Source organism: Carassius gibelio, chromosome A11 (genome assembly GCF_023724105.1).
Source record: "Carassius gibelio isolate Cgi1373 ecotype wild population from Czech Republic chromosome A11, carGib1.2-hapl.c, whole genome shotgun sequence".
NCBI lineage: Eukaryota > Metazoa > Chordata > Actinopteri > Cypriniformes > Cyprinidae > Carassius > Carassius gibelio.
This window is the reverse complement of record NC_068381.1, coordinates 3,536,750-3,549,624: the sequence shown is the minus strand read 5'-3', so window position 1 is coordinate 3,549,624 and position 12,875 is coordinate 3,536,750. Positions and strand designations below refer to the sequence as shown.

The 12,875-nt window shown below is 35.4% G+C and overlaps 1 protein-coding gene across 2 annotated transcripts in view; it reads left to right on the top strand.

Moving 5' to 3' along the window:
* LOC128022047 (paired box protein Pax-7) overlaps window positions 1–12,875 on the top strand; it is a 55,603-nt gene that overhangs the window by 36,750 nt on the left and 5,978 nt on the right. The window lies entirely within an intron of this gene.

The following is a 12,875-nucleotide window of genomic DNA, read 5'->3' as shown; positions in this document are numbered from 1 at the left end:
GTTGGTTACCTTTTGAGATTATGATCAATGTTATGGTTTCTCATTCTTTTTTTTCTCTCTTTTTTTTCCAGATTAATAATTTAAACTATTAAAATTTACCATGTGCACTAAAAGTTTGGGGTCAGAATTATTTTTTAAAGAAATCAATACTTTTATTCAGCAAAGGTGCATAAAACTAATAATAAATGTGACAAAGGCTTTTATATTGTTACGAAAGATGTCTATTTCAAATATACTTTTTTCAAACTAATTATCAATGAATCCAGAAAACAATTAAGCAGCAAAAAAATATGAAGCAGTGCAACTGTTTTCAGAAAATTTTCTTAGGTATCAAATCTGCATATTAGAACGATTTCTGAAGGATCATGTGACACTGAAGACTGGAGTAATGATGCTGAAAATTCAGCATTAAATCACAGGAATAAATTACATTTTAAAATATATTCATATAGAAAACAGCTGTTTTAAATTGAAATAATGTTTATAGTTTTGACTGTGTTTTTGATCAAATAAATGCAGCTTTGGTAATCATAAGATATTTTTTTCCCAAACTTCTGAATATAAAAAATGCTCAAATAATTAACATTTTTGCTTGATAGACAATAATAAATAAAAAAATCTATTAGATTACCATTGATGGTGGGACCTGAATATCATGGAAACTTGAGAGCAGAACTCTTGAGCTGGACCAGAAAGAAAATACTCAGAGCATAGCAGCATTGTGACATGTGAGTTTTGCACAGGAAACTATTTCCTTTATAAGGATAAAGAATTTGAAGCATAAAGGTCTAGTTTTGGGAGATTCTAGTTCAGAAAAGAAGTCTTTGTATGATGCAACACACACAGACTGTCAGGTGATTTCAGAGGTGGTCAGTCTCATCATGAGATCAGGTCATAGATGCTCCACGCCTGTCTGTGTTCTTTAACCTCCATCTTTGGCTTCCCAGCAGTCACCCGTGGAGCCCAATAGCAACATCCTCTCTCATCTCATAGAAAAAGAATTTCATTTATTTATTTCGCTGCACTTTTTTCCTCCTTTAAGACTGCTCAAGACGACTGTGTGCTGGTCTCTCTTTTCCCCTCCCTCTCCTTCCCCTGGAGAGGAAGATGCTTTTCCCGCCGTTCAGATGAAAGGCTACGGCGGACAATAAAAATGCTATTTAAATGCAAGACTGTTTGTATGCGGGTGAGAGATATTTTCCCCTGCCGAAAGTGAGCTGGCGCATCCTGATAAATAGCAAATATAAGGGAATGCGATTTACATTTATCTTGCAGAGGCAGCCAATATAAATTTCAGCAAATCCTAGGAGATAGGGATTTAAAGAGGGAACGACTGAGACCAATTCATATGCTGTGTGTCCCACACAACTGGAAATTTCTATAATGTGGAGAATGGCGAGCGTATACGCGCACACACAACAATTGTATCTTGTATGTCAACTACTTAGAGACCACAACACGCTGGACGACTTATTTATTGTTTTACCAGAGGCCATGATTTTTTTTTTATGTAGTGTAATCGAACTTGTGGTTTTATCCCATATAGTGACCCGAAGAGATATTTGAACACTGAAGTCACTTGGATATCTGAATGCAATTTCATTAGATTAAATATCAAACTGTGTTTTATTTTACATTTCGCTTGGTTTGAGATTCTAAAATGATGCAGTGTTGAGTCAGTGTTGTGTCTGTTTGTGGTTATTGGATCATGGACTTCACACATCCACTAAAAACATAGACATTGTGCAAAAATAGTGAAGAAAAGTGACAATAATGAAGATAAAAGACCTGCATCGTACAGTATGTAATGCAATGACTTTCAGACATTTTTACAGGTAAAACAAATTTTAGGCAATTTGAATGTCAATGCATTTGATAAAACATCAAAGCAAGTGACTTTCATTGATGTAGTGATGAAAAATAATATTGTCTGTGGTTGTCGGATCATGTTTTAAATACCTTTGTAACTACAAGATTAAACGTTATTTAGGAAAATAACTTAGGAGTATCAAGTTCAGAGGCATTTTTCAGGTTCTTTTTGCTTGCTGCTGCTTCAATTTATTGTCATTGTCATAAAAGAGGAGTTTTAACACCTATTAGCAGGTGAAGGCATTTTTCCAGGTAACCTAGGCCCTCATAATCATGAGTTCACAGGTTAAGGGTTTGTAGGGTCACTGTGGGGTCGTGTTGGCTTTTTGGATGTCGTCTTTGTGAAATGTGTGTTCTGTTAGTTCCACATGCCACTCTGACAGGTGCACCGTCGTGATTAATACTCCAATGAGCAGCGCCGCTCTAACTTTACCGAACTCAACCCCCCAACCACACACATCTACAGCCAAACACCAGCAACCTGCTGTCTGATGTCTCGGGTTGTCTTCGGCCTGACCCGCTCTGGCTGAGCCCGTGTGACTGCAGCATCACGGGACAGCTGTCGTCTGTCTCATGTGCATCATGATTCTGGTCTCACTCTCACTCAATGTAAGCTATATTTCACCTGTTTTATCTTTCGCCATATAATAGTTGTCCGTGTGGTTTAAAAAAGTAATTATTTGGAAAGTAGTTTAATTCATGCACGTAGCACAAACAGCCTGACATATGAAATAATAGTCAGAAAAATCTGTTGATTTTTTTTTTTTTTTTTTAATGGAGCAATTAATTGAACTTTTAGGCAAAATATATATTTAAAAAAAAGTGCAAAAGGGTTTTTTGTTGTGTATTGTATTTGATACATCAGGCTTTATGTTGCATGATGTAGTGAGAATATATATCTCAAATTGCACAAAATATGCAATATGGTGCAAATGCTGATACTTATATCGCCAGAAAGTAAAATGAAATTCTGATTCTTTGTCTCTATATATTGCGATAATGTGTCTTGGTAAGATATTTAAATGCTTCGTTTACGATCTGTAGTTTCAGAACATATAATGCAATGCAATGCAATACAATGCATGCTTGTATTTATATATATATATATATATATATATATATATAGATATATATATATATAGATATATATATATATATATCTATAGATATATATATATATATCTATATATATATATATATATATATATATACAAGCATGCATTAGACTGTGTATAACAGGTTTTCAGCAATGTTTTGATCATGCTAATCATCATTTAAAGGAAATTTGTGTCAAATGCGAAACAGTTTAAGCTTCATCAGATTAATATAGTATTTGTGGTTTGTTCAAATCACTAACTCTGAATATAAGCAATAATAATAGTAATGCTTGTGTTAGCAAACACCACACTGAGTTGAGTTTCTCTGTCTAGTTCATTCACTTTCTGTAAAATGATCTGTGTAAGCGGTTAGAGTCTCAGCTGGCTGTCTCACACAAGCAGTTTCTTCCTCTTAGACTCCAGCTGAGCACTATTTCGCTGTTTATTTACATGTAATTATTGCTGTGAGGTGCAGATATTAACACTGTCAAGAACAATTTGACCTGACATTTTTCACTGTGCTGATCCCCTGCTGATTTTGGCAAACAAACCTCCTTCTCTCTCTCTCGCTCTCTCTCTCTCTCTCTCTCTGTTGAGGCAGCAGTGCAGAGTGAGAGGAGCTTTGCCGTGTGCTCCTGTGTGTGTGTGTGTGTGTGTGTGGTTTGAGTTTCACTTGTTTCTGGTAGCCGAATGCATCCCATACTCACTCAGGCATATCAGTGGAGGAGAACAGATGATTAAGCCTCCACACATTCTCCAAATGCAACAGAATCCAAGGCATATAAACCTTCGTTAAGCTGACAGACTGCGGACAAGATCTGTGGAAACAAATATGACCTTCAAGGGTTATTTCATGATTATTTAGGGTAATATAATAAATATGAAAGTCTCTTGACATTCTGTCAGTTATTGAATTAATTGTTTTATATCCTTTATATGAGGGAAAAATAATAATTTAAGACATATCTGCATCAATGTAGAAATACAGAAATTTGAGGCAATAAAATATGTAAAAAAAATTAAAAATTTAATAAAAGTGATTTAATTAATTAATTTTACTTTATTTTATCTCATTTTAGCCGTTAATGTAAAAGTCTGTCGTTTTGACATTCAATTATTGAATGATAAGTTATTAACCAATTACTGAATTAAGCATAAGAGTGAATGACCAGCTCTTGGCCACACTTTCTGTATATTCACACTAAAAATTCTATTTGTTTTTTACATGCGTATATGTTTAGATATAAAAATATTGTAGTGATTGAACTGAAACAAGTCCATACATTGCATGCTTCCAATTTCAGCCTAACCAGCTGATGATTTTAAACAGTAATCCTAGTTGATATGATAACCAGTATATGGTGTCTGTCTATATTAGATGCTTTTTCGAGAAGTGTTTGTCCGCAGCTGTTAGTGTGTTTGCTGACGTGAGGTGTGACTGACCAGAGAAGAGAGGTAGAGAGCATATGCACACTATTTAGTACAGTAAACATCCTCTTTGAGAAGTGACAGCCTGTTTCAGCGGCTGATAATGGCTTTCATCTGTGTCCTGTATGTCAGTGCCCAGATTCTGTCAGTGTCAATCAGAATATAATTGAGCGCGATTATCACACGCTCCTCCAGAGCACCTACTGCCCTGCTGGAAACTAGCTCTGTTCCAAACTAGTGAACTGCCTACCTAGACAGCATTTAGACATCATAGGTAGGTCAATTCAAAGGTAGCATTCCCAGAATGCACTGTGGAAAAATTGATCAAGGTGTTAACAATAAAATAGGTAAAAAAAACAGGCAATTTTTTTTTCTCGCACATTTCTGCCTGTATTTATAACTGTTAGATATACATTCAGAATTGCAAGATATAAACTTTATAAATATTCCAATTCTGATAAAAAAGTCAGAATTCCAAGATGTTGACTTGCCGTTAGAAATGTATAACTCGCTATTGTAAGATATAAATACGCAATTTTGGAAAGTCCAAATTGTGAGTTATAAATGTGCAATTACGAGAAATAAAAGTCTGAACTGTGCGATAAAAATTAGCAATTAACCTTTTAATTAATAATTTTTTTATTGAATAGCAGAACTAAGCTTCCATACATTTTTGCAACTTCTTGTCTCACAATTCTGGGTTTATATTTCACAATTTGATATACACTCTGAGAAGAAGTCTTAATTGTGAGATAAAAAGTAGCATTTCTGTATTAATATCTCACAATTTCACATGAATCTGATAAGAAAACCCTGGACCACAAAACCTTAATAAATTGAGATTTATACATCATATGAAAGCTGAAGAAATCTTTCCATTGATGTATTGTCTGTTGTGATTGGGCAATATTTGGCTGATACACAACTATTTGAAAATCTGGAAAAAAAAAAAAATCTACATACTGAGAAAATCGCCTTTAAAGTTGTCCAAATGAAGTCTTAGTAATGCATATTACTAATCAAAAATTATGTTAAAATATACCTAATGATTTAAGACTGGTTTGTGCTCCAGGGTCACATATAACTTGTGAAATTATTTTTATTTTTTTTATTTAATTACCGAATTATTCCATGGTGGAAATAAATTTAGATACTAATTAATGTGCACTGAAAAAAAAAGCAAATAAAGAATTTTCACTCAAAAATTGCTAGTAAATATCACAATTATAAAGGCAAGTAACACATCAAGTTAAACAGAAAGGCTGTTGTATTCTCTTGCAAATCATGCTCCAAAAATCCTATCTTTGAAAGAATGCTCCTGTGAAACACTATTGAAATCAGTTGTGAGTGTCTCATGCAGGGGTTCAAAATCAGTCACTTGTGATGTTCTGTCGTGGTCATGCTGTCTTATAATGCTACTCAATATTAAGGCAGCTGCACTATATTTTGAAAACCAGCTTCTCTGTCTGCAATGCAGAAACTAAAATGCTTAATGTATTGTAACAGGACTGTCCTAGTTGTATTGCATTGCATCGCTGCTCAGTGTCTTCACATGAGGTCCATCTGTATTCTTCTCCTTCATTGCCTCACCTCTCTCTGTCTATCTCTCTGTGTCTCTGTTCATTTACTCATTTTACTTTCACCCCTATTTCTCTTCCTCGTCTCTCTCTCTCTCCTTCTCTTTTCTATTTGGAAGCCCCTTTTCAGTTTTGATTAATATGCTTTGGCCAATTACGGCTGTGACACAGCGAGCGGCCCCCGTCATCTGTTCTGTGTCAGCAGTCGGGCTGGTTAATTGGCCCGCGCTCCCCTTCCACCGTGACCAAAAGCCTCTAATTGAATCTATGCAACCACTGTTAGTTTTAAATAGTCATTTTGTCTCAGTTGAGCACCACTATGGGAAGTGGAGGAGAGTCATTAATACATAGTCGTCTTTAAAAAGCATCTGATTACCAGCCTGTGCGGATTCATATAAAATTTGATATGTGTGTGTGTGTGTGTGTGTGTGTGTATATATATATATATATATATATATATATATATATATATATATATATATATACTTAACTTTTTATGTATTTATATGTTAATTATTATATATCTATTTATTATTATAAATATACTCTAATTATATATGTATACACTATATGTTCTATATTTTTTACCAATTTTTTTTATTATTATTATTATTTGTTAAATTTTAAAAAAATATATATGTATATATGTATATATATATATATATTTATATATGTATATATATATATATATATATATATATATATATATATATATATATATATATATATATATATATATATATATATATATATATATGTGTGTGTGTGTGTGTGTGTCTGTGTGTGTGTGTGTGTGTGTATATATATATATATATATATATATATATATATATATATATATATATATATATATATATATATGTATCGATAAAGCAGGTTGGCCAGTAAAAAAATATTTCATATTTTTATTTACAATGTTTTAATATTTAAAAAAGTTTTGTGAACGTTGTTATTTTCATTTAAACAATGTTAATGTGTTTAATTTAGTAAAAAAAAAACAATATTTGTAATTTTTATTTTATTATTTGTCAGTTTTTTCAAAAAGTCTTTAGACAGATTTTCATTTATAGAATTTTAACTAAATATTAAGTGATAAAATTCTTCAAAATTCTCTCTCTTTCAAAAAAACTCCTTTAAAATTCTCTGAAAAATATTTTTTAAATTAATATTATCGTTTGACATGGCTCTTGATGAATTTTGTAAGTAACACAAGAAAGAGTTAACATTTCTGCAATGATTATCGGTTGATGATGAATATATCAAAATGGCCTATTCATTGAGGTCGCCGTGATTTTGCCAATTAGACATCTTTGATGATCCTGGATCAACATTATTGTCCAAAAATATAAATTTAACCCAATCCCTACCCCTAAACCTAACCTTACCCATAATTTATTCCTAAAATCAGTGGGAAATGATAGTTGATTAACAAGAGTGCAAAAAAACCTAACTCTGGTTGTTAGCCTAAAAGAGATATTTCCTGAAAAGTTCTATCTCAATTCTGATTGGTTGATTGGAATGTTGATCCAGGAACATGTTGTACTTGGTGAAATCACGCTCGTCTATTACTTGTTCTAACCAATTTATCAGTCCATTCTTAGTCACATTATTAGACAATATATCAGTCTAAAACAACTGCAGTAATAAGCGAAATTGTTTTGTCCAAAATATTTGTCATAATTGTACTCCACTGATTGCTGCAGTTTTCCCAAGATTCTCTGTTCCACGTTACTGTGCAGTAATCCTGAATGGGCATCAGTCGAAGGGGTTGATGAATTACAGCAAGCGTTATTTGCCGTAATCTTGGCCCCAGGACTGTCCTTTGAAATCCAGACAAACAATCGACAGCAGGAGTGTGAAAAAGCGCTCACAATTTCCAGTAGAGACGACTATCAGCCGCGCAGATCAGTGAAGGGAAGAGATGATATTCTGTGGCTCTCAGATAACTCACACACACTGAGTGGGCTGATTCCCCTCCGTCTGCCCTCCTGACCTGCACTAAACTTGAAGGTTGCACTGGAGGGCATTGGGTTGGGGTGGTGAGAGGAACTGTCTAATCCACTCTGGGCCAGATTAAGAGTAGTGTGTGTGTTGGCCGAGAGCCTGGCGAGGGTGCAGAGGCCTGTGCTATCTGCTCTGTTGGCAGGCTGGCCTGAAGGCAAACTCAGTCCTGCTGGAGTCTTTGTACTCTTAAAAGCCCCCTGTCTGACTCTCTCTGCACCCCAACCCCTTCCTCAAATCCTCTCGATCTGTCTGCCATCCCTGCATTTCACTGCTTTTCTTCATTTATCTTTAGTTTGTTTCATTTTGAGATGTTGTTTACCTGTATTTTAGCTCTGTGTTCAGATATAAACAGACATTAGTCGAAGTAGATGTCATGTTTAATTTGATGTATGAACAAGGTCTTGAAAGAGCATATTGTTTGTAATAATGAACACCTTCTAGCATCATAATAGAGGTCAGAAAGTGACTGGAAGTTAATATTTATGGATTTGTATGTACTTAAAAAAAAATCAGAAAAAATAATTACAAAAATAATTTAAAATAAAAACAGCATAAATAAATAAATACAAATGAAAGGAAAAGCTCATTTTTAATATTTTGACTCTGTTTTTAATTTAATATTTTCCATTTAGTGAAAGTTTGAATAATTCTGTTGTTTTTACCAGTAGTTTTTATCTATGTACAGTCTCATTTTATCTGTAGCTATTTTAGTTTTATTTTATTCAAGTTATACTAAAATAAATGAGAAGACTTGAAATAAAATAAATGTTAAATGAAATATATATATATTCTGTAACAATAAGTAACAATAATGCTTTTTTAATGGTTTTAGTTTTAGTTTCAGTTTTAGTGATCTAAATAATGACCTAATGACCAGAATATTATATTGACTCCAATTTTTGCAAAATGATTTTTAATATTTACATCATACAGTAATCACAAACAACTGTAAAACTGTAAAAATCGGTCTAATGCAGAGTGTAAGTAACAGTGATTTGTTGTCTGTTCCAGTATTGCAACAATTAGAGGTTAAAGCAATTTTAATTTGCACAGAAACACTATTTTTAATGCTTAATATAGATGAAGTAAGAATTGTTTGCTGTTCCATCTTTCCAATACAAGTTATATATATATTATATATATATGGTGAAAATGTAAAATTAAGTGCATGTGCAGTTGTAGCACGAGCTTAATGTTTGGTTTTTGGGAAAATTTCCTCTTGAAATGTTGTCATCTGCACCCAACAGATTCCTTTTAACTCCTTAGTTGCCGAGCTGTTTCTCCAGAGCTTGACTAAACACGAAAAGACTCGTCGTACATTTAAGCAGACAAAAAAAAAAGGATATAATTTGTCTGTTGAGGAAATTTGAGTGGTATGAAAGAATCCCTTTTAGTGTGTTGCACGTGCACGTGCATTTGTTTATCTGAAAGGATGCACATTGGATCAATTTACAATTCTGCGTTTGTGCAGCCTCAGGCTGGTGGGTCTCAGAAGTTGGAGAATTAATTAGTTTTGTATTATTATTTATGGAGTAATCTATTTGGAGAGAGGAAGGCATTGCCTCTGGGCTGTGTCCTTTAAACACTGGAGCCCTGACTTCCATTATCTACCGAGCACACGACACACAACAAACCAGAAAAGCACTGCTGAAGATATAGTCAAAAACAAAGGAAAGAAATGTATAGTCTACTTGGGGGAGAAGAGAATTCAAGTATGTGAAATGAAGGTTTATTTCGTTTGTGAGCTGTATTATCAGCCAGCGTTTGCCGGAGGTGCTTGTTTTGTGCAGATATGTCACACGCTCCCGTATCAGATTAATAGTCTGAATGATATTGATTTTTGTTTATTTAGCTGCGTTAATGTTCTGGGTGGGTAGATTTGTAATACGATCTCAGCTGGGCTTAATCTTTCCCCTGCAGCGAAGTTCAGCTGCTACGCCACTTTTGGTCAAGGTCACGATGCTCCTGAACGATGTGAAACTATGACCGCTTTTGGGAAGCTGTTGAACTCAGAATAACTCGATTGTGCTCGTATGAATCCTAGACTTCTGAATTTGGTCATAACTATACCTTTCTAAAAGGACAGTTCACCCAAAAGTGAATATTCTACCATCATCTACTCAAATTGTTCCAAACCTGTATGAGTTTATTTCTTCTGTTGAGTACAAATGAAGTTATTCTGAATAATGTTGGTAACCAAACATTTGATGATAGCCATTAGCCGCGTTTGTGCTAGTGCAAGCCAGGGCTACTCGTGTTTCCACTTCCAGGGCTTGATAATGCCTTGTCTGGGCTTCCTCGGGGCCAACAGCCAGGAGTTTTGGGCCAAACTTGGGCCAAAGCATTCCAGCTCGGGCTTGAGGAGTCGAGTCTAAATGCTTACACATTTGTGTATTTATTTAGTTGCATATTTTAGTCTTGTGTCTTTATACCTGACTTTCTGATGTTCATATTTAGCTCTGCGTATGTTTACTGCTAAATGCACTTTATGGTAAACTACTTTAAAGTGCACTTAAGTGTGAAACAGTCATGGCAGTGTACTTCCTTTAACAGCCTTTTATTTCATTATATTATGTAATGTTATTTTAATAATTTTGAGAAAGCATATTGTTTCAGACTTAAATGTGCATTTATATTAAGGGTAAATTAGGAGATGTGAAACATTTCTACAATGTGCCTTGCATTATAGCAGTTCTTCATCTTAAAAGAAACCAGTAGTGTAACATTAGAAAATTCCTAGTGAAGGTCCAAAGATTTCCAAAGGAGGTTCTGTTGAGGAAAGCGCTGCTGGAATTTGGCGCTTTATAATTAAAAGCGCTGATAGAGGAGTCAGTCCTGATTGTCTGCTGCTTTAATTTAATGTGCATATAAAGAAGGAAGCAGTGTAATCAAGCTTCAATTAACCGTTGACTAAATCTCTCCCACCCCTGCAGCTGCCATCCGCCCCCATCCCACCCCACGGCCCACTCGTGTGGCCACCAACAAGGGCTACTTGTGCTTTCTATTCCCATAATCTGCTATAATCAGGAAACATATGAATCTTCCAGCCATATGGCCACATCACATGTGTCTCTTATAAAGACACGGCAATGAATCTCCCACTTATGTGGATGCATGTCACATGTGCACAGAACGGGCTTCCATACTGACAGAATTAGCATGAGGAAACCGCTAACCAGCGTTATGTGTCTGAGGCGCCTCAAGTGCTCCATATTTCCTGCGAGACATTTAGGGAGTATTAATCATAATGTGATTCATTTTCCCCGTCCGCTTGTGCACTCCTCTCCATGTTTTGGCGGTTTGTGCTGATGTCGCCATGTGAACTGTGTTTAAACTCACACGCATACGAGTTTGTGTGTGTCACGTCTGTGTGTGTTTAAGCAGCTCTGGATGCTCTAATTGGTTTAGCAGCCAAAGGGAGTCAAAGGGCAGCATAGCGTATCGAGACTCAATGTGAACCTGATGCTGGGAAGGATGCTTTCCTTCGACGGAGAGGGAAGACCATGTGTGGGGCTTCCTGGAAAAACTCTTCTCAAGCCCCGAACACTATATTTCTTCTTTCATTCTTATTCGTTTCTTTATCTGTTTTCCTGTTTTTTGACCTTTTCATCAGACCTCCTGCTCCTTGTTGTTTAATGGTGTAAAATAATTCATTTTAAGGTAGAATAGTTTAATTTTATATATATATATATATATATATATGTGTGTGTGTGTGTGTGTGTGTCTGTGTGTGAGATCAGTTGTCGTGTCGATACACAAAGTGCATCTTGTGTTTCATGCTGGGCGCCGTGTGTGAAATCGTATACAGTAAATGTTTCAAATAGTAGTCTTCTACGTTATTGTCACATGACCTTTCTTGGTCTAAGTTGTTTAATTTTTTAATGATTGTGGGTAATTTTTTAATTGTGGTTCTGTTTCATTCCTCAAACTAGGAATGGAGGGTCAAGTCAAGTGCACTGCATTTTGGGGTACAACATTGTGCATTGTACTCAGATTGCATTCACATTGTGATTTACTTATTTGGTCTTTCGAGGCACAGTTTATGCATTTATATTGCAAAAATAGTATGAGTAGTATGCAAATATTTGAGCAGTCATTAATTGAGCCAATGATTGTAAATGCTACAAATAATGCAGAACTCAACCATCAAAACCAAACAGATAAACGAGCAGCTTGTGCTCACATTAATGTTAGTTTAAGAGCGGGGCCTGAGATCACATACTTGGCTCTGTTGAGGCCGCTGCTCATTATTATTCATGAGCGTGGGGGTGTTTCTGGGGCCTGGGGGCGGGATTATCTTCTCCCTCAGTGCTTGTTGTGCTGAAGGCCTCAGGACAGGGGTCTGTTTGGCACTGCCGCTGGGGTCTGATGGGTCTGGCCTCGCTCCCCCGTCTCTGTCTTTTGCTGTATCACTCTCTCTGGCCTCTGCTAATCACTCTGGGACGCTGGCTGCGCTCTGTGCCTGTCACGAATACACTCTCTTCCCCTCGCTTTGCACTGAGAATGACCAGGCATGTGAGAAGAACTCTTGCTATTATACTGTTTGATAACTGAGAACAATAAATACCTGCAAAAAAAAAAGTGACGTGACATTCAACCAAGTATGGTGACCCATACTCAGAATTCGTGCTCTGCATTTAACCCATCCAAAGTGCGTGTGTGTGTGTGTGTGTGTGTGTGTGTGTGGAGAAAGTGGAAATCAGGGTTAAGCATAAATTAATGTTAGAATCATTCATGCATGTGAAAGTTGACAACATATCAATCTAAACTGTGGTGATGAAGGATAAATTCAAGACTTCTTAGCCTTAGAAATGGTTACAGAAAGAAAAAATGCTACAAAATGCAACATTTTGTGAGAAAGTGTGACATGCTTAAGAAAAACAAGCAGTGTTTTCTGCAG